Raw genomic sequence first — 5,490 nt, forward strand, 5'->3', positions numbered from 1 at the left:
TTTTAGTTTTTCCCTCTAACGTCAGTAATTCAAAAATGATATAAAAAATTCAGAAAAATGTGTTTAGAGAAGAATTATGGGTATCAAATTAAATAGGAAATCCTGTAGAATTTAAAGAAATTCAAGTTTTTGGTGCAGAAGGGCTTGTAAGTATTGAAAATGTCCTTTTAAAATTTTATCCTTGAAATTCCGAATTGTTAAGGACTTATATAAACTCGTCCTTCTAACTTTATCAGCTTAAAAAATTACCTATTCGTCCTTGTGAATCCAAAAAAATTTTTTTTTTTTTAAGTCTAAAGAATTTATTTAATAATTTTTGGAATTAATCATATCTTTCAAATTACAAAGTCCTTTAAAATAAATCCTGACACTAAACGCTGTGAAAATTCTGGCGTCTGCTATTTGATAAACCGATTATCTACCTTCAAGAAAATAGTTTCTGTGATGAGATTAAACATATTTTTTTAATTCGACTTATGACCGGCTTTTTCATACAAATACTCCTATGTGCGCCGTGCTTAACTATTCATACGAAAATTTATTTCTCGGAACACCGGTGACTTTTCTACGGAACCCACTTTAGGCAGCTCTGGTCTGGATATCTATTGGCGTTGATTGCGGATGTATGTATATTTGTGGGTAGTCGTGAGAAGGTGTACCGCCGTCCGTGACTGACTATTGCCGCTATTTGACTATTAATATTTTTAGAAAATTTCGTCACTAGACAAGAGTAAAAGCGCTTGTTTAAAAGATGAACGCGTTGAGACGCGTAAAAAAACGTCATCGAAGATAGACACGTTAACATAGTTGACGGCGAAGAAGGACCCATATACTTATATTCGCGATCGACTATGTTTGCATGTGTAACGGTATGTAAATTCCTCAAAGAGTTTTTGTGGGAAAGCTGCTGCAGTGACAGCCCTTGGCCAGGTTTAGGTATAAATCTGTGTTTACTCGTCTTTCTTCGCCGTCAACTAGCTTTTACCTCAACTCACCTCAACGTACCTCAGTCCAACTCAACTCATCTTAACTCACCTCATCTAAGCTCACCTAAAATCGCCTTAACTTACATACCTCAACTCAGGGATGGAATTTCAAAATTTCCAAATGTGCCTAATGGTCTTCAAAAATAGTGCCGAAAAGAAGATGCAAGTGCCACAAAATTGGATTTCTTTTAAGGCGTTTTCAACGCAATATTTTTTTTTAGAAATAATACTTTTAAAATACACTGAAGTAATATAATAATTATTAGTTAACTAAATTATTACAGTAAATCACTTTTATGAACGATTCCTTAGACATATACATAATTTAATAGTAAAATTTCTCAGAATTCCAGTCACGGACGGGAAATACACCGAAATATAGCTACTAATCGACATCGTTGCTAAATACTTAGTTCTACATAATTGAAGCAATAACAGCAATTATTTAGGTGTCTGATTAATCACAATAGTCAGATTGCTGATTACAGCACAACTAAACCTGATTCAAAAAAAAAAAAAAATGCAAGTTACTGCAAATGACTCCAGTGAGAGACTTTATCAAAATGGCTTCAATTGTTTTCAAAAATAAACTTTATTCAAATGATTGCTATCAAATGACGAACATAAAAAAACTTTAAAAATTAATAATTAGTCACCAAAATTTTGTCGAATAGTGACTTAATTTTTTTAGTCTTAATCATAGAATACAAAAAATTTGCTAAAGAAATCAGATGACTAATTTTCGCAAATGACTGCATTCTTTTACAAATCTGTTCCTAATTCTTACATGAGAACGTAGTTGTTGTATAACCTGCAGATAGGTAGTATTGAATACAAGCCCTCACCACTACTATGAGAAACTTTGAGGACTCAACTCAAGTTTCTACTGCCTCGCTCTGCAACAGTTCAGAGCAGTGCTGCCGCTGTCACTTCAATTGAAGTTTTTCACTTCACTTTGGAGGCCTTCACTTCGGCACTTTATTTTACTTCATTTTCCACAAATTAGATTTATCTCGAAAAAAAAAAAATTCTTTGAAATAAATGATTCATTTAACCAAAATCAACAATTTTCTGTTAAAATTCTTCTTAAGCAGTTAGTATAGCAAATTAAATTTTTTCGCAAAAAGCTACTAAAAAGGCGCTTAATAAACTTCCGATCTGGCATCGGTTATTTGGAAGAAGCCAATTTGAATTTCATTTTCGCATGTATGTATAGCTGTAAAGTGTACAGAAATGAATGAACCTCGACACATTAGTCTCTTCAGACCGTCTGAAACTTGGCGAGAGCGGAAGTGAGTAGTACTTTGCCTCAGCCTCTCTTGATGCTGATGACTTTGCTGCTGCGTGCGCGAATATGAGGTTGACCTGTTCATCCTAAGTAACGAGGTATAAATCATAAACTAAAAATCATTATTCGTATATCATGAATTATAAGTCGTAAATTATGAATCATGAGTCTTAAATCACAAATCAAAAGTTTTAAATAACAAAATTTTAAATAAAAGTCACATTTTGTAAATTACAAGTCATTAGTTATAAATCGCGATTCAAAATGCATAAATCAGATATCATAAACAAATAGTAGGTACATTTTAAAACATAAATCAAACATCACGAGTCACAAATAATTAAATACAAATCATAAATCAAGAATAATATACCATATATCGATGGCTGAGTGGACGATCGACCTATCTCAGCAGCCGATTCAAAAACGCCCTATCTCAACATATTTTCAACCAAATTATAAGATAGGGAAACTTTTCAACCAAATTCTCAAATAGCGCGTACTTCAACCGATTTCTGAAGTAGGGCGATCTTGAAAAGTGTTCTGAAATAGGGTGCTTACGAACCGGTTGCCGAGATAGATCCATCTTTAACTCAGCCGTCGATATGTAAGTATGTATATAAAAAATTTGAAATTACGAATCGTGAATCACAAATTCTTAATAACGATTCACAAATTTAAGGTCATATTGAAAGCCCTTACAATTTTAAAGTCAATGAAAACAAATATTGAAAACATAATCTCTCCATTCAACTAACTTGTGTACATTTTTAACCACAGACATATCAATGCTTTTGATTACCTTTGATTTTCCCGCAATTTTACCTTTTTTTGCCGCCCACCACTAACGATTGTTCAACCCCACTTGCTATGTACACTCCTCGTCATTTGAATAGCAGATTGTTTGATGCTTGGTATTTACGGTTTTCCTTTTGCTTATTTAATACTCTTACATTTTTTATTCAACTATAGCATATTACAATAACAAAAACCATTAAAATCCGATATTAAAATTTTATACAAATTGAAAAAAGTCAACAAAGGGGTACACTAATGACCAACAATGAATATGTTAATAATATTTTGAGAAATATTTCGGGTTTCGGGTGCAAGTTTAAAACAGCTACAAAATACCGTTGATTTTTGAAAAAAATTTTTTTGACGGTGCTGGCAATTTTCTTCAATATAAAAATCCTGTAGAGCATACCTTGTCTGTAAGAAAATGTATAACATCGTTAACAAAACATATATTGTCAAAAATCAACTACATACCCGAAATCTTGCTAAAACTTATATATAGTTTTTTTTTTTTTAGATTGGCGCTTACACATATGTTAGTGTTTTGCCGAGCTTCTCCTCCGATTTGTGGCGTGCGCCTTGATGTTGTCACACAAAGCGGAGGGACCTACAGTTTTACGCCGACTCCGAACGGCGATTGTATTTTTATGAGAAGCTGTTTTTCATGGCGAAATACACTCGGAGGTTTGCCATTGCCTGCCGAGGGACGACCGCTGTTAAGAAAAAACCTTTTTTCTATATTTTTTGCGATGTTGCTTTGACCAGGGTATGAACCCAGGCGTTGCGGAGTGGAAGCGCGCACTGCTTACCACTACACCACAGCGGCCGACAAAAACTTATATACTGTTGGTAATTAGTGCACCCATTTGTTGACTCTTTTTACTTTGTATAAAATTTTAGTATCTCATTTGTTTAAATGGGTTTTGTTATTATAATATGCTCTAGTTTTATATGAAAATAGATCGCGCTCACACGCTTCGCTAAGTGTATGAAATTTCTACGTGCTACATTAGGTGTAATTTATTTTAATAAAACTCAACATAATTGAAATATGCGAAACTCAGGAGACTCTAAATTTTTTAAATATCTTCAAATTATTTTCAAACTAAAACTATCTTAAACTTGTCACTTGTGATACTTTTTCATACTTGTGTACATGTAGTTTAGAAATGAAGCCATTTAAAAATCATTTCATTGGAATTATTGAGAATTTTTAAATTTACGTTTTAAACCGTTAGTTCCTATAACTCAAGTTAAATTTGAATTTTCAAATATGCGGAGTCCCTGCTATACATATGTTGCTTAGAAATAAAGCCTTTACGAGACTCTTTCGATTAAAACCTAGATTGTAATAACTCATTAAACTTATTATTCTTCGAAATATTTTTCTCCTAAAACCCTATTAGATCCCTCTTGTCTGACGTCCATATTGTGATGCATATTCCAATTATCTAATTCTTTTAATTCCCTCCTACATATAGTTTACAACTAAAAACCCTTATCAAAAATCTTTCGATAGATACCCATATTGTAGTAATTCATTTAAATTAAATGAATTTAATTTTTAAACGGGTGGCAACGCTTGTAAAACACCTCAGTAATATTTTGACACCCATATATTAATTTTTCAGATAGCTTGCTAATAAGTAATTTAAATTTGGCTTTTCGCACCGGTGGCAACCGTTTCATTTTCAAATAAATAATTCCCTTAATTCAAGTTGCATTTGATTTTTTAAACAGGTAGCAGGCTTCCTCTATGTATGTATCTATACCAAGCTCCTGTACCGTATCAAAAATATTTTCTGAGATATGATATGGGGCATGAAAATTTCGTTTTATTAGAGGTGCCACGCCCCCTCATTTAATCAAGATTAACTCTATCGTATATTTTAAGTTGGGCTAAATGGCACCAGTGTACACTTAATGTACATTTAATGGGAATCGGTTGAGTAGTTAAAGCGTGAAAGCGTAACAAATAAATGAACTCACTCTCGGATTTATAATATTAGTAAGGATTAGTGAATATTAAATATATAAAAGGCAAGGCATGAACATTACGGATAAAAAGGGTGAGCTATTCAAATGGCGAGGAGTGTATATACTACATATACTAAGTACCTAATAACAAATAACGCATTTGATATTTACAAACAACATGACCATCAAGTTGTGCTTAAATTATAATGTTTACTTATTTTAAATACGAATAGCAAGGGTCTAATCGTATTTAAATGTCAAAAAGTTTCTGTCATTTTGTATATTTAAGTGTTCGGCGGGGTACACACACAGCACAAATGGGCCTTGGCCTACGCGAATATGTGTAGAAAGCCAGCATATTCAAGGAACATAAAGCAATCGCAGAGAGTGGGAACCAATGAGACTTCGCTTTGGAGTGACACCAAGGCGAGAATGAGAATT

This window comes from Rhagoletis pomonella, unplaced genomic scaffold (genome assembly GCF_013731165.1).
Source record: "Rhagoletis pomonella isolate Grant_MI unplaced genomic scaffold, Rhpom_1.0 Rhpom_scaffold_00001, whole genome shotgun sequence".
Classification (NCBI taxonomy): domain Eukaryota; kingdom Metazoa; phylum Arthropoda; class Insecta; order Diptera; family Tephritidae; genus Rhagoletis; species Rhagoletis pomonella.